General features: G+C 38.3%; 1 protein-coding gene across 4 annotated transcripts in view; it reads right to left on the bottom strand.

Moving 5' to 3' along the window:
• Positions 1-25,116, bottom strand: part of PPP2R3A (protein phosphatase 2 regulatory subunit B''alpha) — a 210,483-nt gene that overhangs the window by 162,437 nt on the left and 22,930 nt on the right. Inside the window, exon 2 of one of the 4 annotated variants that reach the window (XM_068545958.1) lies at positions 16,094-16,248. The exons of 2 other annotated variants lie outside the window; for them this stretch is intronic. The gene's annotated coding sequence lies outside the window, so the exon portion shown is untranslated. Of the gene's footprint in view, positions 1-3,215; positions 3,262-16,093; positions 16,249-25,116 lie in introns of those variants that run through there. One more of the 4 variants, XM_068545960.1, reaches the window with a different exon arrangement.

The raw sequence follows: 25,116 nt of genomic DNA, 5'->3' as shown, positions 1-25,116 counted from the left end.
TATTACTCTAGGAGGTGGGTCAAAAAAGATCTTGCTGCGATTTATGTCAAAGAGTGTTCTGCCTATGTTTTCCTCTAAGAGTTTTATAGTGTCCAGCCTTATGTTCAGGTCTTTGATCCATTTTGAGTTTATTAAAGACGGCCAACACACAGTGCTTGTTCTTGATTGTACAACTTCCTCTATACTTGGAAATTATTACCCTGCCATCATCTCTTTTCTTACTCTCTAAGAGAGAGAGAGAAAAACAACCTTTATTACTGCTCTTGATCTCATCCTCTCAGACCCTGCTACATGCAGACCTCTCTCTCTCTTGTCATCAATGGATAGAATTTAACATTCTCTTACTTTAAAAAAAAAAAAAAGGCTTTTAAACCATGCTGTAAGTTGCTGTCCAAAAAGGTTCAATCAACTTCTGCCTAGTAGTTCTATCCATTATTGAAAGTGGGGCTATTGAAGTCTCCAAATATTATTGTTGAGTTTTCTATTGCTCCCTTAACTTGTTTTGCTTTCTGTATTTTGATATTCTGTTGTTAGATGCGTATATGTTTCTAATTGTTATATCTGCCAGTTGGAGGGACACAAACTATCATAAAATATGTATAACTTACTCACTGTGCTGTACAGCAGAGACTAACACAACATTGTAAATCAACTATACTCCAATAAAAAAATTAATTAAAAAAAGAAAAAAAAGAATAAAAGAAAAAAATTTAAAAAACAGAACAGAAAGGTTCAATCAATGTTCCTACTTAATCAATAAATACTGAGTGCCTACTATGTGCCAGGCACTTGCTAAGTGCAAGGGATACAGCAGTGAATAAAGTCCCTGTCCCTATTGAACTGAATCTAGCTGGAAAAAGAAAAACAACACATAAGTAAACATATAACTTAGATGGTGATATGTGCAATAGAGAAAAATGAAGTGGAGCAAGGGCTTAGAAAGGATGAGAGGGTGCTGTGTTACAAAGGGCAGTCAGGGAAGACCTCACTGACATCTGAACAGAGATCTGAAAGAAGAGAGGGAGCAGGTTGAGGAGGTATTTTGGGCTAAAACATCTCAGGCAGAATAACCATAAGTAAAAAGGCTCTGAGGTGTGAGTATGCTTGACTTACTACAAGAATGACAAGGAGGCTAACATGACCAGAGTACGGAAAGCAAGGGGGGCAGTGTGGGAGACGAGGTCAGAAAGGAAAGGTGGGAGACTAAACCATGCAGGGTCTGTAGACTATTATGATGAATTTGGCTTTACTCTGAGTGAGCTGGGATACAACTGATGTCTACTGAGCATAGAAATGACATGATCAGACTGACTTTTTTTTTTTTTTTTTTTTAGTTAGTTAGTTATGTAACATCTTTATTGGAGTATAATTGCTTTACAACGTTGTGTTAGTTTCTGCTGTATAACAAAGGGAATCAGCTATATGTATACGTATATCCCCATACCCCCTCCCTCTTGCATCTCCCTCCCACCCTCCCTATCCCACCCCTCTAGGTGGTCACAAAGCCCCGAGCTGATCTCCCTGTGCTAGGCAGCTGCTTCCCACTAGCTAATTATTTTACATTCGGTAGTGTATATATGTTGATGCCACTCTCTCACTTCGTCCCAGCTTACCCTTCCCCATCCCTGTGTCAAGTCCATTCTCTACATCTGCGTCTTTATTCCTGTCCTGCCCCTAAGTTCATCAGAACCATTTTTTTTTTTAGATTCCATATGTATGTGTTAGCACACAGTATTTGTTTTTCTCTTTCTGACTTACTTCACTCTGTATGACAGACTCTAGGTCCATCCACCTCACTATAAATAACTCAATTTCATTTCTTTTTATGGCTGAGTAATATTCCATTGTATATATGTGCCACATCATCTTTACCCATTCATCTGTCGATGGACACTTAGGTTGCTTCCATGTCCTGGCTATCGTAAATAGTGCTGCAATGAACACCGTGGTACATGACTCTTTTTGAATTATGGTTTTCTCAAGGTATGTGTCCAGTAGTGGGATTGCTGGCAGACTTACATTTTACATTGGTAATTTTGGCTTCTGTGTTCAGAGGAGATTGCAGAGGAGCAAGATAAGAAGAAACAAGTCAGGGGCTATAGCAATAAATCAGGCAAGAAGGCTGGGGGCTTGAACCAGGAGAGGAACACTGGAGACATTTAAACGCTGTATATATTTCAAAGGTAGAGCTGATATGATTTGTTGAATGATAGAATGTGCAATACTACTGCACCAAGAAAGGTGCAGTAAGGCCACAATAGGAAGGAGATGATGACAGCAGAGAAGGAGAACATGAGTTTAACTGTACCATCAATTGCATCAGCATTTTAATGATAAAAACCTTTACCCATTTAATAATGAGAAACAGAACTTCATTGTTTTCATTTTTATTTCTTCAATCCTAGAAAATTCTGTTTATTTTCCTTATTTGTTATATTTCTTCTTTGGTAAATTTTCTATTCATATCCTTTGTTTATTTATGTATTAGAGACAGTGAAATCAGATACAATTTATACAATTAATTCAAGAAGAACCCTTTTTTTTGTTGAATTCTTATACTGTTTAGGGTATATTTCCTGGCTCTTTAGATTCAATGATTATTACTCTGTTTTTATGCCAAGCCTACACTATCATAATTACTGTTGTCTTATTAAGTTTTACTACCTGGCTCTTTTCCCTCATATTTCTAATTATGATTCTTTTTTACGCTTCAAATATTCTTTGATGGTCTTCCAGATGAGTTTCTGCATTGTCAAGTTTTAAGAAAAATCCTATAGGAATTTGATTATAATTGCAATAAACTTATGAATTATTTTGAAGGAACACTGACATCATTATAATATTCAGATTTTCCTTCCACAAATATATAAATCTTAATTCCAATATTCCTTTCTTTTTCTTTCTTTGTGGCTTTCTTCAGGTGAGTCACCCCATTCTTTTTTTTCCTTCAGTGTCTCAACTTTGTTGCTATGTGAATGGATCTTGAGCTGTTGTTTCATCCTCTATTGCCTTGCCTTCAAATCCCAGATAGTGGCTCATATAAAACTATAAAGCTAAGTATCCTGCAGGGTGGATGAAGCTCAAGTATAAAGTTCCATAGTAAAGTTCCACAATAAAGTGAGCACCCATTAATTTTTAAGTGAAAATACAAAGGTGCCAAAGAGGAATGAGTGTTATGGGACAAAAGACTAGAACATGGCAATCGAAGGAATTACCTTTTCAAAAGATGTACATCCAGAAGACAGGGAAGAAACAGCACCAAACACGAAAAACTATGCACCTTTTCAGAAATCCAAGATTTTGAAAAAGCTTTTGGGTAAGGATAAAAGAGAAGGAAAATACAATGAATATTGTCAAGAAAGTATATTAGAATAACTGTATGAGAGCTTTTTTTTTTTAATCTTTTTTTTTTTGGCCGCACCGTGCAGCATGCGGGATCTTAGTTCCCTGACCAGGGACCAAACCCATGCCCCCGGCAGTGGAAGCACGGAGTCCTAACCACTGGACTGCCAGGGAAGTCCCAGGACTATATCTTAATACAGGTGATAAAACTGGTCCAAAAGCAAAATGCAGAACTGTTAGAAAATTTAAATATCCAGATACCTATTAAAACCCCTGTCAAATAAATTCCTAAATTGACATGAAATTTGAGGAACTAAAGAGAAGTATTTCTCTAGGTTTGAAAATAAGCAAAACAACAAGTTGATAAAGTAACATGACAGAAAATACAAGAAAGTATTCATGTGATATCAGAATCTGAAATAGTCAAGGAGGAGAGAACACTGGCCAGAGTCAGATGTATGCTTTTAGACCAGTGCTGTCTAATAAAACTTTCTGCATTGATGGAAACATTCCATATCTGCACTGATATGGCTGCCATTAGCCACATGGGACTGCTGAGTACTTAAAACGTGGCTGGTGTAACCGAAGCACTTAATTGTAACTTTAAAAATCTTAATTTTGAAATTGTTGTAGACTCACATAGAAGTTACAAAAATAATATAGAGAGTTCCTGTGTACCCTTCCCCCAGTTTCCTCGAATGGTAACATCCTATATCACCACAGCACAGTGACCAAAACCAGGAAATTGACTATTAACAGAGCTTATTTGGATATCATCAGTTTTACATGAATCACTTCTTCCTTTTCTTTCCTTCTTCCCTTCCTTTTATAGTAAGTACCACCACAATCAGGATACATAACTACCCCATCGTCCCTCAAAACCCCTCATACTACCCTTTTGTAGTCATACAGTCAACAGACCACTGATCTGTTCTCCATCATTATGATTTTGTCATTTCAAGAATGTTTTATGTGTGGCATCACACAGTGTGTAAGCTTTTGAGATTGGCTTCTCTCACTGAACACAATGATTTTGAGAGTCATTCACTTTACTGCATTTATCAACAGTTCATTCCTTTTTATTGCTGAGTTTATTGTATGGATATACCACAGCTTGTCTGCCCATTCACCTATTAAAGGATATTTACGTTGTTTGCAGTTTTGGTTATTACAAATAAAGCTGCTGTGAGTATTAGTGTGCAGGTTTTTGTGTGAACATGTTTTTCATTTCTCTATGGTAATTAACCACAGGTTATTTACAAGTCTGATTGTTGGGTTGAACGTTAAGTGTATTTTTCTAAGAAACTGCCAAACTGTTTACCAGAGTGGCTATACCATTTTACATTCCCACCAGTAATGTATGAGAGATATGGTTGATTCCACATCCTCTTCAACATTTGTGATTGTCAGTATTTTCTATTTTAGCCTTTCTAATAGTGTGTAGTGTTATCTCATTGGGGCTTTAACCTACATCTACATGGCTAATGATGTTGAACATCTTTTCCTGTGCTTACTGACCAGCCCCTGGAGAAGCACTGTTTAAATCTTTTGCCTATTCAAATTAATTTTGATTAATTTTAACTTAGAAAGCCACATATGGCTAGTGGCCATCATATTATTCAGTATAGTTCCAGATAATAGGAATGCAGCTTTCAGAAATTCTGAGACTTTAGAAGAAAATATGAAGAAAAAAAGAGAAGATATGGCAAAAATGAAGATTGATAGGTTTTAAAAATAAAATTTGATGAACTTCTCATAAGTAATCTTACTGAGAAAGAGAAGTGGTGGGAAGAAGAGTTAATGAACTAATTAAAAATTTAGGTCTTTAAGTTTTGAAGGGACATGAATAGCAGAGAGAGGGAACATATAACAAAGCTAAATCCCAAGGGGTGATACCAATTTCAATGAGAAGTTTACAGTCTAAAATGATTTGAGTTTTTTTTTTTTAAAAGGCCAAAGAAAAAAAGATTACTTCCCTGGTATTTGGTTCAGATCTGTGGGTGTCAAATTCTGCCTTTTTATTTAGACCACGATTCAACTGATGCCCAATTGTCTGGCTGGAATCCTAGACATAGAATCTAATCCAACTATTCTCAATCAGAGATACCATCTAACTCAGAACCACGATGCTATCTTGTGTCACTAGTAAAAGCCAGTCTGCATGGGTTTGAATCCCAACCCTGCCGCTTACAGCTGTGTGGCCTTACAGAAGTTGGTTAACTTTTGTCAGCCTGTTTCACCTGCAAAACAGAGATAATAATAGTACCCATCTCATGAGGATGAGGTTAATATGTCAAATGCTTAGAACAATGCCCAAGACACAGGAAATGCTCAATAACTGTTAGCTGTTACTGGTATAACTCACTCATCCAGCATTTTCTACTCTGAGCCAGGTGCTGGTGGGATGATACTGAGTAATTCATGGTGCTAGCCCTCAGCACACTCACTGTTTAATGAGGGCAACAAGGGAGGCAAGCACAACAGGGTATCAGGAGCACTAGGGTGGGGCTTCTGTTTCCCCTGTTTTGCACTCACAATTAATACAAGTTCTTCTCAGAAAAGTTAGAAAAACACTTTAATTACTCATATTACCATTTAGAAATAACCACTGTTAATATTTTTATGAATGAACATCCTGAAATTTTTCTTGTGAAAATATGTTTTACCAAAAAGTTATTTTCTTAGGAAATATTGCAAGGAGGAGAATGCTGAGTCAAAAGGGGTGTATGTGTATGCATATACTTTTTAATGGTTCTTAGATAAATAGATATATACATCCGTTTTCTGCCCTCCAGAAAAATGGCAAATTTATACTTCCAATGTCAGTGTAGGAGTGGACCCATCTCCCCACGTTCTCCTTGAGTGATACCACTCTTTAAATCTTTGCCAATTTGATAGGTGAATAAATGAACTACATTGTTTTAATCTGAGCCTGAACATCTTTTTATTTACCTAGTAGGCATTTTGTGTTGTTCATTCACAAAGCCTTTCTTCATGCCCTTTGTCCATTTTGAAAGAGAGTATTTAAATCAGATCTAAGAGTCAGGAAAGGTTTCCCCAAATAAGGGATGTATATACCTAGTTTTGAGGGATTAATGAGAATTAGTTAGACAAAAAGGAAAGGAAGAATACTCTAGGCAGAGGGAGACATACATGTGAAGGCTCCAGAGGCCTAACATGGCACAGTGAGTTCAGAACTATGATAGTTCCAGCTGATTTCACTGGAGGGAGTGTACAGACATGCAAGAGGGGAGGAAACCAGAGAGCAGCAGGAACTGGACCACAGACTGTCTTGTGTGCTAACCTAAGCAGTCTGAACTTTATTTGGAAAACTATGTGAAGAGAAACAAGACATTTAGGCTGGGAAGTAACATGATGAGGTTTATGTTTGAGGAAGACCACTCTAGTAGCTGAGTGGAGGCATGGAAATCAATTAGAAGGCTTTAAGAATCCATGCAAGAAGTGGTGAGACCCTAAACCAGGAAGGTGGCAGTAATTAACAAAGAGAAGGGCACTGATTAGATAGTGAGAAAGAATTCACAGAAAAGGAGGAGGAGAGAGTAAGAGGGAGGAACCTTGGGTTTCTTGCTTGGGTATTGGGGGACTAATGTTGTCACTTCCAACACAGACTTTTTGTTTTTGTTTTATGGGAGGTGGCCATAGAAAAGATGAAGAGTTTTACTCTGAATGTGTTGTTTGAAGAGGTACCTGTGGAACATCCAAGTGGTGATGACTGCATGAAATGTGAATATAAAAACCTGCAGGTCAGCAGCAAGATCTGGGTTGGAGAGGCAGCCCTGAGAGGTCACTCAGGGTGAGTGCATAAAGTGAGAAGGGCTCTGGGCTGAGGATCACTGACATTTCTGGGTTAAAGAGAAGAACAGAATTCTTAGAGGGATCCTAAGAAGCAATTTCAAGGATGCTGAAGGAGAAACTTTCAAAACGGAGGTCACTAGTGTTGGATGCTGCTGAGAGGTCAAGGAAAAACAAAAATTACCCACTGGCTTTGCCAATGCGAAGGTCACTGGTAACCTTGGCAAGTGAGATTTCAAAAAAAAATCCCAAAGACTATGGCATAGTCCCAAAGACTATGTATGCACAAGAGTTATGTATAAGTAAAAATATCTGTCTAAAAGATATCTGTGAAAAGAACTCTTCTAATAAGTAAAAAAGTTCTAAATGATAAGAAAGCATTTTATCATAGTTTTAATTTTTTCTTTCTTAATGGCACATGCAATGAGTGTTTTACAATCTTCAATTTGATGAAATATCGGTCTAAACATGTATATCAGGGGTAGAAAGCAGAAAGGGAAATTAGAGTTGATACTGTGAATGTTCACGGGACTTCCCTGGTGGTCCAGTGGTAAGGAATCGCCTTCCAATGCAGGAGATGCGGGTTTGATCCCTGGTCAGACACTAAGATCCCACGTGCCATGGGGCAACTAAGCCCACGCGCCACAACTACTGAGCCCGCGTGCCTCAACTAGAGAGCCCGCGTGCTGCAAACTACAGAGCCCACGTGCTCTGGAGCCCACACGCCACAACTAGAGAGAGAAAACCCACACGCCGCGACTAGAGAGAAGCCCGTGCCGCAATGAAAGATCCTGCACGCCTCAACGAAGATCCCACGTGCTGCAACTAAGACCCGATGCAGCCAAAAAAATAAAATAAAATAAATAAATATTGAATGTTTACATTTATTTCTCCTCCGGTCTTGCTGCACACTGCCCGCCCACCTCCCCCAAGGCTTTCATCTTCCCTGCTTCTTTCATCCCTGCAATGGGCCAGGGTCTGTTTTCCCAATTTCTGTCTAAGTGGTTCATATGCAATTTCAGAGTTCATTCAACACTTCCTATCACTTTCACTTTAATCAGTGTATGATTACTCTAACAAGTACTTTCCAGTGACTCCTGGTATTCCTCCAGAGTAAACTTCCTGATGAAGTGGATTTCTTGTGAAATAAAGGTACAGTGGCAGCCAACAAGAAAAGTTAGGAGGGAGAACTGGATTTTGAAAGATAAAAGCCTTAGCAGGTGAAGAAGAGATTAAACTGGACCTTATAAGCAAAAAGGAATTCTACAAAGGTACAGAGATATGAAAAAACCTTGTGTGTTTGGAGACTTAGCAGGAGTTTGGTATTGCTGAAGTTGAAAATGTACAGTATGGATTTTACAGTTCTAAGGTCCTCCTCCAAACAGTAAGAACAAAAATAGGAGTGTAAACTCCATCTTCAAAGAACCTAAGTGACACCTGTAACCCCAAATCACTGTATATGAAGATAGAAAACAGCAGCAGAACGGTCAATGACTTAGCAGAATAGAGGAGGAAGGGATACTAATGGCAAACAAACCAATTCTCCCTGCACAACCCCCAAAGGCCCAGGTTAGGAGGTACCAAGTACCACAGAAAATGGGCTAGGGTAGAGGACTGAACACAGGGGGACTGTTTGAAAGTCTGCAAAGGAATAGTTAGAGTTCTCCCCACTACTCCACAAACTCAGAAAATCATCCCTCCTTCATCCTGCTAAGACAGGAATCTTATTTGCTGGTGAAAAAAACTGAACCAGAAAAGCACCAACCCCAGGGCCATCACACACAGAGAGGGTGGTAAAGGACTTAAAGTTGAGTAAAAGTCTACTTTCTGAGTAAGTCCACCAGCCCCCTTTCCCCTGCCCAAGTCCAGGTCACCAGAAACCAGGCTTATTACCTCCAGCTCCCAGCCCCCACTATGGATTAAAGAATCCTTTTCTGGAGGAAATCCCATCTATCCACATGATCACCTTACATGAAGCCCACTAAGTGACAAATGCTACTCTAAAACAGAGAGCTTCCTCTCAGCTCTTCAGAGCCTCACTTTTATTTTAAATCAGCTTTACTAATGTATAATTTACATACAGTAAAAATGTTCATATTGTGTAGTAACCACTGTCCTAAAAAAGAAAGAACATTTACATCACCCTAAAACTATTCCTGTGCCCTTTGCCAATCAATTCTCCTATGCTGCAATACCTGACAACTGCTGACTGAGTCCTATCATGATAGATTCATTTTGCCAGTTCTAGATCTTCACATGAATGTGATCACATGAGATGTATACTTTTTAGTCTGGCTTCTCTCACTTCAAACAATGGTTCTGAGATTCATCCATGTTATTGCATGCATCATTTGTATATACCTTTTTACTGTTTAGTAGATATTCTATTGATATATAATTAAATATACCCAAATTTGTCTTATCTATTCAGTTAATGGACATCTGGGTTGTTTCTAGTTTGGACTATTATGAATTAAAACTGCTGTGAACCTTCAAGTAAAAGTCTTTTTGTGAATACGCGTTCATTTCTTTTGGGTAATTAACAATGGAAATACTGAGTCATGAGAAGTGTACTTTAATTTTATAAAAACCTGTAAAATAGTTTTCCAAAGTGGTTCTACCATTTTACGCTCTCATCAGCAACACCTGAGAGCTCTACTGGCTCTACAACCTTTTGGATACTTGTCAGTTTCCTTAATTTTACCCATTTTAGCAGGTGTGAAGTGGTATCCCACTGTGGTTTTAATTGGCATCTCCCTGACAACTAATGATATTGAGCATTTTTCATATGCTTATTATTAGCAATTCATATGTATCATTTTTTGTGAAGTTTCTATTCAAATCTTTTGGGTTGTCTTTGACTGAGTTCTAAAAGTTCATTTACATATTTTAGATGTAGATATTATCTCTTGGTCTGTGGCTTCCCTTTCCATTTTCTTAGCAGTAGCTTTTGGTTTTAACTCTAATTTTATTAATCCAATTAATCAAATTCTCTTTTATAGTTAATACATTTGTATCCTGTCTTAAGATCTCTGCCTATCTTAAGGACACAGATGTTTTCTCTTAAGGTTTTTTGTGGGTCTCAAGTTTTATGTTTAGGTCTACAATCTATTTTGAATTAATTTTTATGTATGGTATGAACTGAGTTTGACCATCATCCAGCACCACTTGTTCAAAAGACTATCCTGTCCCCAATGAATTATGTTGGAGCCTTTGTTGAAAAGCAAATTACCATATATATGGATTTATTTCTGGATTCTCTATTCTTTTGTCTTTATAAACACCAATGCCATTCTGTCATAATTATTGTAGCTTTATAGTAAGCCTTAAAATAATAATGTAAATCCTCCATTTTTTTCTTTTTGTTTTAGCTATTCTAGGTCCTCTGTACTTCCATATCAATACTGGAACCAGTGTGCCAATTTTCACAAAGAAAACCTGCTGGGGTTTTGATTGGAATTTCATTGAATCTAAATCTCCATTTGGTAACAATGGAGACCTTAACAATATCAAGTCTCCAGTCATCACAATCCATGAACGTAGTGTATCTCTCCATTTATTTAGATGCTCTTTTATTTCTCTAAGCAATGTCTGTAGGCCTTTTATTAAATTTACTCCCAAGTATTTCATATTTTTTGATGCTAATACAAATGGCACTGTTAGTTTAATTTCATTTTCCATTGTGTTTGTTGTTGGTATAGAGAAATACAGTTGACTTATGTGTATTGATCTTGTCACTTGCCATCTGGCTAAATTCACTTATAGTATTTGGGGGGTAAATTCCTTGGGGTTTTCTATATAGACAATCATATTGTCTGAGACTAGAGAGTTATTACTTTTTCCTTTCCAATATTTACTGCCTTACTGACTACTGCACTGGCTAGGATCTTCAGAACAATATTGAATAGAAGTGGTGAGTTTAGAAATCCTTGCCTTGTACCTGATCTTAGGGAAAAGTCTTTCACCATTAAATATGATGATAGTTGCAGGTTTTTTGGTAGATACCCTTTATCAGATTGAGAAAGTTCTCTTCTATTTCTAGTTTGTTCAGAGTTTTAAAAAAATCTCATAAGCTTTTTTTTTTTAAATATGTATCTTTCCTGGAGTATAACTGCTTTACAATGTTGTATTAGTTTCTGTTGTACAACAAAGTGAATCAACTATAAGTATACATATACCCCCATATCCCCTCCATCTTGAGCCTCCCTCCCATCCTCCCTATCCCACCCCTCTAGGTCACAAAGCATTGAGCTGATCTCCCTGTGCTATGCAGCAGCTGCCCACTAGCCATCCATTTTACATTTGGTAGTGTATATGTCAATGCTACTCCCTCACTTCATCCCAGCTTCCCCTCACCCCGTGTCCTCAAGATCATTCTCTATGTCTGCGTCTTTATTCCTGCCCTGCCTGCCACTAGGTTCATCAGTACCGTTCTTTTAGATTCCATATATGTGCGTTAGCATATGGTATTTGTTTTTCTCTTTCTGACTTACTTCACTCTGTATGACAGACTCTAGGTCCATCCATGTCTCTACACATGACCCAATTTCATTCCTTTTTATGGCTGAGTAATATTCCATTGTATATATGTACCACATCTTCTTTACCCATTCCTCTGTTGATGGACATTTAGCTTCCTTCCATGTCCTGGCTATTGTAAATAGTGCTGCAGTGAACATTGGGGTGCATGTATCTTTTTGAATTATGGTTTTCTCTGGGTATAGGCCCAGTAGTGGGATTGCTGGGTCATATGGTAGTTCTATTTTTGGTTTTTTAAGGAACCTCCATACTGTTCTCCATAGTGGCTGTATCAATTTACATTCCCACCAACAGTGCAAGTGGGTTCCCTTTTCTCCACAGCCTCTCCAGCATTTACTGTTCGTAGATTTTTTGATGATGGCCATTCTGACCAGTGTGAGGTGATACCTCATTGTGGTTTTGATTTGCATTTCTCTAATGATTAGTGATGTTGAGCATCCTTTCATGTGTTTGTTGGCCATCTGTATGTCTTCTTTGGAGAAATGTCTATTTAGGTCTTCCGCCCATTTTTGGGTTGGGTTGTTTGTTTTTTCGGTATTGAGCTGCATGAGCTGCTTGTGTATTTTGGAGAATAATCCTTTGTCAGTTGCTTCATTTGTAAATATTTTCTCCCATTCTGAGGTTGTCTTTTCATCTTGTTTATGGTTTCCTTTGCTGTGCAAGAGCTTTTAAGTTTCATTAGGTCCCATTTGTATATTTTTGATTTTCTTTCCATTACTCTAGGAGGTGGGTCAAAAAAGATCTTGCTGTGATTTAAGTCAAAGAGCGTTCTGCCTATGTTTTCTTCTAAGAGTTTTATAGTGTCTGGTCTTATATTTAGGTCTTTAATCCATTCATAAGGTGGTTTAATTCTGTTAAATATTTATTCTGCATCTGTTGATATGCTCACATAATTTTTACCCTTTATTTTGTTAATGTGGTGGAATAGGGGTGAGAGAACTGAAATTCATATCAGGAAAGCAAGACATAAGGTTTAAAATTAATTAATGATGAAGTTGCAATATATATGCATTTATAAATATGAAGGTAAATAATGGAAGAAATAGCTAAGAAAAATTGGCAGTGGTTGTCTCTGAGGAGCAGGCCTAGTTGGGAGGAGAAACTGATATTTTCAAAAGGTCTTTTAAGGATTGACACTTTAAGTATGAGAATATGTAATATTTGATAACAAATTTTAAAAAATGGATTCTAGGGATATGTAAAAATGAGGCTGCAGCTGATTACTGTGTGCTAAGGCTTGGGGGGCAAGGGTGTAGGGGAGACAGACTCAGCTGCAGGCATGTGTTATTTTGGCGGGGCATCCAGGAGACATATTTCCCATTCAGATGAATATACTGAATTCCCATTCAGTAGAGATAGGAGTTGAACATAAAGACTTGGGAGTAAGCACCAGATAAAGGTTTTAAAGCCACAAGAGTGGACAAGACTGAACTTGCATAGGTGAGAAAAGAGTCAAGGACAAAAATCTGAGGAAAAATAAAAATAAACAAATGGGATCTAATTAAACTTAAAAGCTTTTGCACAGCAAAGGAAACCAGAAACAAAACAAAAAGACAACCCTCAGAATGGGAGAAAATATTTGCAAATGAAGCAACCGACAAGGGATTAATCTCCAAAATATACAACAGCTCATGCAGTTCAATATCAAAAAAAACAAATAACCCAATCAAAAAATGGGCAGAAGATCTAAAGACACTTCTCCAAAGAAGACATACAGATGGCCAAAAAAGCACATGAAAAGATGCACAACATCACTAATTATTAGAGAAATGCAAATCAAAACTACAGTGAGGTATCACCTCACACTGGTCAGAATGGCCATCATCAAAAAAATCTACAAACAATAAATGCTGGAGAGGGTGTGGAGAAAAGGGAACCCTCATGCATTGTTGGTGGGAATGTAAATTGATGCAGCCACTATGGAGAATAGTATGGAGATTCCTTAAAAAACCAAAAATAGAACTACCATATGACCCAGCAATCCCACTACTGGGCATATACCCAGAGAAAACCATAATTCAAAAAGATACATGCACCCCAATGTTCACTGCAGCACTATTTACAATAGCCAGGACATGGAAGGAAGCTAAATGTCCATCAACAGAGGAATGGGTAAAGAAGATGTGGTACATATATACAATGGAATATTACTCAGCCATAAAAAGGAATGAAATTGGGTCATTTGTAGACACACGGATGGACCTAGAGTCTGTCACACAGAGTGAAGTAAGTCAGAAAGAGAAAAACAAATATTAACGTATATATGTGGAATCTGAAAAAATTGGTATAGATGATCTTATTTACAAAGCAGAAATAGAGACAGACACAGAGAACAAATGTATGGATACCAAGGTGGAAAGGCAGGGTGGGATGAATTGGGAGATTGGGATTGACATATATACACTACTGATACTATGTATAAAATAGGTAACTAATGAGAACCTACTGTATCACACAGGGAACTCTACTCAGTGCTCTGTGGTGACCTAAATGAGAAGGAAATCCAAAAAAGAGGGGATATATATGTATACATATAGCTGATTCACTTTGCTGTACAGTGTAAACTAACACAATATTGTAAAGCAGCTACACTCCAATAAAAAAAAATCTACAAACAATAAATGCTGGTGAGGGTGTGGAGAAAAGGGAACCCTCCTATGCTGTTGGTGGGAATGTAAATTGGTACAGCCACTATGGAGAACAGTATGGAGGTTCCTTAAAAAACTAAAAGTAAAACTACCATATGACCCAGCATCCCACTCCTGGGCATATACCTTGAGAAAACCATAATTCAAAAAGATACATGCACCCCAGTGTTCACTGCAGCACTATTTACAATAGCCAGGACATGGAAGCAACATAAATGTCCATCAACAGAAGAACAGATAAAGAAGATGTGGTACATATATACAATGGAATATTACTCAGCCATAAAAAAAGAACAAAATAATGCCATTTGCAGAACATGGATGGACCTAGAGATTGTCGTACTAAGTGAGGTAAGTCAGACACAGAAAGACAAATATTATATGATATCGCTTATATGTAGAATCTAAAAAAAAAAGGGTACAAGTGAACTTATTTACAAAACAGAAGTAGAGTCACAGATGTAGAAAGCAAATTTATAGTTACCAGGGGATGGGGGGTGGGAGGGATAAACTGGGAGATTGGGACTGACATATGCACACTACTGTATATAAAATAGATAACTAATAAGAACCTGCTATATAGCACAGGGAACTCTACTCAATACTCTGTAATGGCCTATATGGGAGAAGAATCGAAAAAAAAAAAAAAAAAAAAAGAGTGGATATATGTATGTGTATTACTGATTCACTTTGCTGTACACCTGAAACTAATACAACGTTGTAAATCGACTATACTCCAATAAAATTAAAAAAAAAAAAAAGGATATGAGAATAATGAGACAAAAAAAAAAAACCCAAAAAAAACTCTGAGGAAGGCTGGTATGTATAGGGTGAGGAGAAGGATTCAAGGAAGAAGACAGAGAATGAATTTCCAAAGGACAGGAAGAGAACCAGCCAAATATGACATGGAAGTCAAGGGAGGAAAGTGCTACATTCTTCCAACATGCTGAATTCCAAAGATTTTGTGTACCAACAAACATTAAAGCTATACTTTTCTTTTACAGGTGTTTCTCCCTAAATTCATGTAGAAATTTGGGAAGTTAATAAAACCTTAAACAACATAAATATAATGATGGAAAACAGAGAATGATGTTACACATATTTTCATGTTGCTATTTATGTGTTCTATTTCAGGAAACATCTGGAGCAGAGGGTATGAGGTAAAGAACTTCCTCTGCTTATCTCAAATGATGAAAGGGTTCAAGAAGAAAATGATCCACATAAATCGTAGATGCAAGGGAAAACTGGTTGAATAGCCATGTCATTTAAATGGGATATTTTGAAGTCTGGAAGAAGAAAAATTGTAGAAAAGTGCCTAAAGCTTTTTATTTAACAGAATACATAAGGTGTGATGATTCAGAAGGAATGAGTCATTTAGAAATAATAAAACAGTTTGCCTGGAAAACACGGGCGCTCAGTGGTGGATGACTCAGTATGGAAACTGATCCCAAGAGTACAATTTAGAGGAATACAAAAACATATACTATATGTATTTGCAGGATAAAAAAGGAGACCTGGAATATTTTATTTGTTGTGTTCACTTCAAAAATAGTTGAGAAAATAAATTAAGGAATCTCTTAGAAGGCAATATTTTTCTGGTGCTCAAAGAAATTATACATATGAACATGAAAGAACAATTAATGCTCTAGGTTTAGGGCTAATGTCTTAATGAGACTAAAAGTAAAATAAGAACATCTCAGCAGCAGGTCTAATTTGAGCATACAGGAATTAGGAAGTGCTTAAAAACTTACTTTTATCTTTACTCCAGTGGAGAAAGAGGAAATGTGCCTGAGGGGAAAAGCACCAGGTGGGCAGTCAGGGGCTCCTCCTCCCAGCTTCTGCTTCTGCACTGACCAGCTCAGTAAGATGGTCAAGTCACTTCCCTCACTGGGATTCGCCTTCTCTTCTGGAAAAATAGGACAAAAGATGGCTCTGGGGTCTAGGGAACACGAGAAAAGCAAAAAATTCTTTCTTGTTTTGAATTACAAAAAAGCTATATATTTACCAGAAAACTATTTTGTATTCTTTGATGTGGGAAGTACAATGAACTGGCTATTAATTTTTAATGCATGTAATTTGCAAAGCTACTAATTTCTTGGAGCACTGGCTCCAAAGGAAAATCAGGAGGTTAAACTTTGACCATTTTATAATTTAAAAAAATCCTCTATAATATATTCCAAAAAATAGTCATCTCTGACTGCTGGTAGTATTTTAAGTTATTTTAATTCATATATTTTCCTTTTCTAAGCCTTGTTCTTGTTTTGGAGGAGATTATATAAAAATGAAATCACATTCTGTAAATAAAAATCATTTGGATGGGGCTTCCCTGGTGGCGCAGTGGTTGAGAGTCTGCCTGTCAATGCAGGGGACGTGGGTTCGAGCCCTGGTCTGGGAAGATCCCACATGCCGCGGAGCAACTGGGCCCGTGAGCCGCAACTACTGAGCCTGCGCGTCTGGAGCCTGTGCTCCGCAACAAGAGAGGCCGCGATAGTGAGAGGCCCGCGCACCGCGATGAAGAGTGGCCCCCGCTTGCCGCAACTAGAGAAAGCCCTCGCATAGAAACGAAGACCCAACACAGCCAAAAATAAATAAATAAATTTTAAAAAAAATCATTTGGATGGTTTAGAAGAACATATATACAATACAGTTTAATAAACATTTGAATGCTGCCAGGTACTCTTCAAGACAAGGGAACTACAAATCCTATAATTTTGCCTCAAACAGCTTGCAGTGTGAGTGGGCAGAGGAACAGAATATCTTTTACATCAAGGAAGGCACCCCAGAGAGGAGGACTGCCAAGCCCAGTCTGGAGTTAAGCAGAAGCAGTGGCTGCAGAAAGAAAGGGAAGATGCCTTGTGGACAAATGGAGCAAGGCAGGAGGTGGCCCCGGGAGGCCTGGGAGGTGTGAGGAGCTACTGGGAGTTTGGTGTTATTCCAGTGGCAAGTTTGAAGACAGGCTTCTAGGTGCTACCGCTAAATGGTGGGGGTTGGGTGGGAGGCAATGTAGCATCAGAGAGTCCCTGAGAGATGTCAGTCGGGGGTGGTGGGGACCAGGTCAGATTTACACTGTGGGTGTATCACTGTGTAGCACTGCAGAGGACAGAGTTGGGGAAGCAAGACCAAAGCCAGGCAGACCAGGCAGAAGGCCTCTGCAAAGAGAGTCCAGAAGAGAATCAGTGAGGCTATAAATGAAGGAAGCTCAGAGGCTTATGTGACTACCCACGATCACAAATCTATGAGTACGAGCTGAATGTAAGTTATCTTTAAATCCTGTTCTTTTCTGTATCCCTGTGCAAGCACAAATTCTGGTCAAAGTTGACAACAGATCCTACATTCACTTTTATTAGGTAAATTATGGATCTTTTAAAAAAAAAAAGGACTATTCATTAATGTATATTAAGTACCCAAAATGTTTAGGGCATTATAGAAAACAAGCAAAGCTCCTGATTATAGGAACTTATAAAATAAATGAGACAAAAAAGAATAGATCAATTCATTCAACAGGTATATATTGGGGCACTTCTGGGCCTTGATCACATTCTAGTGACAGTTCCTTTTAGAACATAATTTTTGCATCCTCCTTTCCTTTTCTGACAAGTTTATTTGGGTACAAGTGAACAGAGAATCTCTCCAGAGCCAAGTGTGCAATTCTAGGAGAGGACCAGGAACCTGGAGTAAAATAAATACAAGCCTGGGTCAGGGGAAAACTTGCTTGAATGGGACAGTAAGAGAACAGGGAAAAATCCCAACAGATGGCATGGATGGAGTGAGCAGAGGAGGAGCCTGGAATCGCCTTCAACGTAGCTTGGATTTGACAGATCAAAGTTATTATTGCTTATTTTTTTTAAAAACAGTTCTAATCTTTATAAAAGTAATGACTGTAGAAATAAGACACGACTGCTGGGAAAAAAAAAAAGAGAAATACAAAGAGGAAAATAAAGATCACACCCAGAGATAATATCAATATGAACATTTTTGCCTTTTTTGACTTTCAACACACACATAAACATTCACAGAAATAGACATGGGGATTTTTGTGAATATTAATTTTTTTAACAAAAGTGAGACAATTATAGTTTATTATTTGCTTTTTCCACTTAGTATAGGGAGACCTCTTTTCATGAAAATAAAAATCTACACCATACATCTTAGATACATTCTGTGGATATACCAAATTTACTTGTTCAGTTCTTTACAAAGGCACATTAAGGCTGTACGATAAATAAGGTGCAGAAAGGAAGCAAGCAGCAAGGAAATGATAAAACTGACTTCAGTTGTGGCAGCATTTTCAATATTCTAAAGGTGGAAAGAGGTAAGACATACGGAAGCTCATGAGATTTTAGTGTTCCAGACATAAGATGAATAATGTCTGATTCTGGAATTCTTTGTGGATGAAGAATTTCCAAAAGGGAAACAAAGAAAGTCTGCAGCCCAACACACACTAAAAATGAAGTAATTTCAAATCTTCACATCTGCAGAACAGATAGAATGTCAAAGACAGCACTCAGACAACTAAAAACAGTGGGTGGACTGCCAGGGAAAAACCAAGTGCCATTCTAGTGATCATCCATAACCTCGGCTTTCCCAGGAAGTGACAGCTCCCCACACTGTGCTCTAACACAAAGCGCACTGAGCCTTTCTCATGAGATGCTAGGCCGCCTTAAGACTCCATGGATCCTCTTTGGGCCTCCGTTTCCTCCAGCACTTGGCTGGGCTCTGTGAATTACAAACTGCGCTTGTCACAGTTCCCTTGGAAGCTGCCAATACTAGCCATTTCCCACTGCAACTAGAATAGTTCTGCTGTTATCTGTTTTATATATTGGATGGATCTCTAAAGAATATTTCATTTGAAAAAACAAACTTATATAGCTAAAAAACATTCTTAAAAATCACACGATTAAAAAAATAACATTCATCCTTCAGATTGTTAATCACAAAGGTAAAAATGCAAATTTATAATAGAGGGATCTGAAAGTTACCGCCTTAACACCTTGGTTAAACTTAGAATCACTAATGGTGGGATAATCAGATATGTACCTTCCAATTCGATGTAATATGAAGACTGAATATCATGTATGGACTTTTCTTGCCAAGAATATTTAGCTTTAATCAAACTTTCAGATTTAATGTCCAATTATAGGAAATACAGGCAGTAGAGAAATAAGCTACACACCACCATGAGTAAACAGAGAAATTCATTATATGGCTCACTATAAGACAATTGGCTTGGTCTCTTCAATAAGTCAGTATCATGAGGGAAAAAGCACATGTGTGGAGCTGCATTGGGGGGGAAGTGGTGGAAAGAACACCAACTATAAAGGCTCTGAGGTGGGAGCATGTCTTGAATATTTTAGCATGAGTGAGAATGCCAGTGTGACTAGACTTTGACTTTTATTGAGTGAGATAGGAAGCTACTAAAGAATTCTGAGCAGAGAAATTCATGATCTGACTTAACTTTTTAAACAAGACCATTCTAGTTGCTCTTATGAGAACAGACTACAGGGGACAAGAGTAGAAGCAGGGAGACCAAAAAGGGGGCCAAATTCTCCTGGAATAATCCAGGTAAAAGATGATGTTGGCTTGGACCAGGTGGTAGCAGGGGAAGGGTGAAAAGTCAGATTCTGCATATATTTTGAAACAAGAGCCAATGGGACAGATGTGTCGGTTTTGTGGAAAAGAGGGAGGTCAAGGATGAATCTAAGGGTTGATTTTTTAAAAACTGTTGTTTGTTTGCTTGAACAACTGGAAGAAGAGAACTGACTTAATTCATACTGGGAAGACTGCAGGAAGAACAGATTTGTTGGTGGGAGAGGGAGCAGCTGTGGCAAGAAGGTCAGTAGTTCAGTTCTGGCCGTTACTTCTGAGGTGCCTACTAGACATTCAGGTAAAGGTGTGCAGAATGCTATTAAAGAATTAAATCTGGACTTCTGGGGAGAGATTTAGGATTATACAAATTTGAGAGTCATATTTAAAGCCTTGAGACTAGATGAGATCACCAAGGGAGGGAATATAGAAAGAAAAGAGAGAGAAATCTATATAAATATTTATTCTATAATAAATCTTATTCTACAAGATTCCATAGAAATCTCTATTTCTATATAGGAATAGAATACAGAAAGAAACGTCCAAAGGCTGAGCTTAGGAGCACTCAAACATGCAGAGTAGCGCTAATAGAACTTTCTGAGATGATGAAATATTTATATATCTGTGCCATTCATGTGGCTATTAAGCACCTGTAATATGGCTAATGCAACTGAATAACTGAAAACTTAATTTAAATAGCTACATGAGCTAGTGGCTTTAGTACTAGACAGCCCAGACCTAGAGTCTGGGGAAGTGAAGGAGAGGAGAGAGAAAAGAAGTGGTCAGAGAGGGAGGAACTGTGAGACAGTTCTCCATGGGTCTCTCATGTTTCTGTACACATTGCAAGCAAGGCACTGCCTGTCTTGATAGTCAGTGATATGATATTTTATATGATATGATAGTCCCGTATGGTCTTTTTCAAGAATGTCTGTATAGCAAACAGCCTTGGAAAACTTGGTACTATCTCCCTCTGGAGCAAAGAGAAGGCATGCTTATTGACCATTATAAAATATTTGGGTTCTCTAAGATCAGGTTTCCTTTCTAATAACTCAACTCACCATGTGGGCAGGTGTAGTCTGGCCCCCTTCACATTGCCTCAGAGTAACCAGGGCTAAGGGAACCAGTACAAAAAGACTCCTACTCTGGCTACTGCTATTGCTGTAAGTAATAAACTGTCTTTCGTCTCTGATGCAGAAGTCCTGTGTCTTCTACCACCACTCATGAAACTGGCAAGCTAACTTGTTAGCTTACAAATAGGGTAAAATCTTAGATCTGCATAGTTCTTGACAAGTATTTTAAAATAAAGTGAAGAAGGTATTACAAGGAGGAGACAGTGGTTAACTCTGCTCCTGAATGTTAAGTCAGATAACTATAGAGAAATGTTTTGATGGAATTTTGGGAGCAGAAATATGACTGGCTTGTGTACAAAAAAAGAATGGGAAGACAAAAACCAGCAACAGACTACAGACAACTCTTCCAAGAAGTTTTGCTGTGAAGTTTAACTGAAACAAGACAATAGTGAGAGGGGAAAGTGGAGTCAAGGAGGATTATTTTTAAGATGGGGGAAATACAAGCATATTTTCATGTATAAGACAATGATTCAGAGAGGGTAAAACTGATATAAGAGAAAGAATTACAAAGTACTTATTAGGTTAGTTCTTTCACAGTAACAGGAAAGAAAGCAGAGTATACGGATACTACTACAAGTAGTAGGTAGGTATGGTTGTGAAAGCCTGTGAAAGCTCTTTTTCTTCTATTTCTTTTCTGTAACTAGGAAGCAAGGTCATCAGTTGAAAGTGACTTTTAGTCACTTTAAAAGTGAAAGTGAGGAGATGGTGAACATGTAAGGAGACTGAAGACATGCAATAATCATCTAGGAGGAAATGAAACAGAAAATGACTGGAGAAATCTAGTATGATTGCCAGGCAGCATTATGGGCCCACTTGAGGTTATGATCATTAATTTAATGTAAGCTCAGCATCATGATTTTACAGGCATGGAACAGGCAAAGAATTGGATTTAATCAGTGCTGTGGTTTAGCCAGGCAAGGCTGCTGAAGTGAGAGAGAGGCAAAGGAACTGAGGATGTATGCAAGGGAGAGATGATGATGATGATGATGATGATGATGATGATGATGATGATGATGATGAAGAAGAAGAAGAAGAAGAAGAGGAGGAGGAGGAGGAGGAGGAGGAACTCCAAGCCTCTATACCATCTCCAGAAATCCTAACCCTTCCACTGAGCCCTGTGGACTCATGGGTAGACAACAGCAAAATCCCCAGATCCTGGATCTCTTTGAAGCTTTTTTCAACTTCCTTTACCTTCTTATTTAAATTGAAACTGTACTTTCCCCTGAGGATGCTGATTTCCCTGTAGCCCTCTTAGATGACAACTCTTTCTCTTCTACACCCTTCAAACATGAGGCCTGGTAGGTGCCCTTCTGGTTCCTCATTGTTACTTTCACACCATTCTCCACCTGCCCTCTCCCCAAATCCCCTGCTCTGAGTCACATAACATTAGATTTTACCACCCACCACCCTTATTGCAGGATTGAAGGCTCCCCAAAGTCACTCCCTTTCATTCCTTGATTTTACCTTTTGGTTCACTGTCACTCCAACACTGTTTCTAGTGTAATTCTTATTGATTTTGACATTCAAATAGATAGTCCATCTGATACCCTGGCCTCTTAGGTTCTTGACCTTTTCTCCACAGTGTTAAATATGTTGATCTTGTTTTCTTCCCTGTCTCAGTCACTTTCTCCCATGATCCTACCCTACACCTTTAGAACATTTAAAAGTATATTTTAATAACCACACATCTAAAGGCTTATCATTCACCAAAAATTTATTGGTGAGTCACAGTAAGAATACCCTCCCTAGGCCTCCACTGGCAGAGTCAAGAAAATGGTCATACATCCGGCATAAGACCATCCTCTGCAGGAATTCATGCCAGCATCATCAGCAGATAATGAGAGCGCAAGAAGGAGAACTAGACATGTTTCCTCTCTGAGGACTCTTGGGCTTGTATTCCTTAGATGCAGGGGAGAGGTGTGTGTGAAGGACTGCGGGAGAGGCAGAGGCATGCTGCTATGCTGACTGATCCTTCTTGTACTGGGCTTGCAGAGGGAAGATTAGTATTACTACACCATCATTTTAAAAGTACTGATATGCTAGGTATTGTGCTGAGCACTTAAATGCATTATCTAATTTAATTTTTATGCCAGCATTGAGCACAGTGTTATCTCCATTTCAAAGATGAGGAAACTGAGGCTAAGGGAAGTTAAAAAAACACTTGCTCATATTACATACTTAGAAAGTGGAAAAAGTGATTTGAGCACAATTTTCTCTAACATGTAAGCCCCTCTGTCCATATTAAAGCCAAAGGAGCTGGGATAGTCAGTACCTGAGTCCCTGCCATAATTCCATATTTCTCAACATCTAGAGAAGGAATTGTCTCAAATCTCAGTAGGCACAAGAAAAAGAAAGGAAGTATGGAAGGACAGAAGGAAGGAAGGACGGATGGATATAAATCTATAGAACAGTGAAGTTCTTTGTAGTAACCTGGACAGAAAGAACACAAAAGTTTTTTTTTTAACCCTAATTTTGTGTTTCAGAAACCTTGAAAACTTAATAAATTTATTAGTGAATGATTAAATTGTGACACATAAAATAGCCATATAAAATAAAATCATAACAGATAAGTTGAGTAAAATTTAGACCCTTAAAAACCAATGAATAATGTTAATGCTACTTATTTGAACGTCAGACAATAAGTATATTACCAAACTTTGTAAGCATAATTAAGACAATGAGCTTGTTCAATAATAAACCTGAGAAATAATTAAAAGCATATTCACAAATGGCATCATATCCAGAAATAGAACTATATACAAGACATGCCATAAAACCAAGCACAAAGCTTAACTTTTTTTTTTTAGAACAAGTGACCTGGGGCTTCCCTGGTGGCGCAGTGGCTGAGAATCTGCCTGCCAATGCAGGGGACATGGGTTCGAGCCCTGGTCTGGGAAGATCCCACATGCCGCGGAGCAACTGGGCCCGTGAGCCACAACTACTGAGCCTGTGCGTCTGGAGCCCGTGCTCCGCAACAAGAGAGGCCCGTGCACCGCGATGAAGAGTAGCCCCCGCTTGCCACAACTAGAGAAAGCCCTCACACAGAAACGAAGACCCAACACAGCCAAAAATAAATAAATAAATAACTTTAAAAAAAAACAAAAAAACTCACTTTAGAGCAAGTGACCTATGAGATTAAATCAACAGGAGGGAAGTAAAAAATGCAGAAGACTCTAAACATGGAAGAGCTGCAAACATCAGGGCAAGAAAAAAATTAATGTAAGTGTAAAATATGAGATTTGATTTGGAGGAAACATAAATACAAAGATTTAGTGCAAAGAGTCTCTGAACAAAAGGAACTTAGAAATAATTTCCATTTATTCATGAGGTATTTATTAAGCATTTATAGCACTGCTACAGTTTCTTAGGAAGGTAAATGATGGGATTCAGGTGGCAGTGGGATGGATCAGGGAAGCAGCAGCAGAGGTGAGTCAGAAAGCCACTGCAATTTACTCATCCTTATATCCCCAACGTGGAGCCAGTGCACAGCATAAGATAGGAATTCAGTGTTATTTTCTTAATGTATGAACTGTCAGATGCTGTGAAGCACCCCAAAATTCAACTGGTGTAGGGGAACAGGGCAAAAGCCCAATGGAAATATCTACAGGCAAGAAGGAAATGCAAACTATTTTGAGCTGACAACCTTCAGTTTTCACATGTCCCTCAACAGAACGCACTGCTTCCCCATTTCTTTGTTTCTGCCCTGGATACAGCTTTGGTATCTTACTTATTGAGCCAACTGATCCCTTCTATTTAATCAACCTTGACATATCTTAGCTGAAGTTGTATCACAAATAAGATCATTGGTTCACTTTTGCCCCAATCCAGTGAATCTCTGAGCTTGCCCAATGGAAGAGCATAGGAAGCACTTGTCTGTCTGTAAGACAATTTCAGGCAAAAGGCTGTGGTCCTGTGGGCTCAAGAGTAGTACCTAACTAAATAAAACAACCCTTGGGGCACAAGTCTGAGTCACCACCTCTAGTGGGGCTCTGTGGCCACAATTTCAGCAGAAAATTTTTCATTCAATATCATAATAGGTGTGTTTGGAAGAGCAGGGAGCT

The sequence above is a fragment of the Eschrichtius robustus genome, chromosome 6 (genome assembly GCF_028021215.1).
Source record: "Eschrichtius robustus isolate mEscRob2 chromosome 6, mEscRob2.pri, whole genome shotgun sequence".
In the NCBI taxonomy this organism is placed as follows: Eukaryota; Metazoa; Chordata; class Mammalia; order Artiodactyla; family Eschrichtiidae; genus Eschrichtius; species Eschrichtius robustus.
This window is presented reverse-complemented; position numbering and strand designations above follow the sequence as displayed.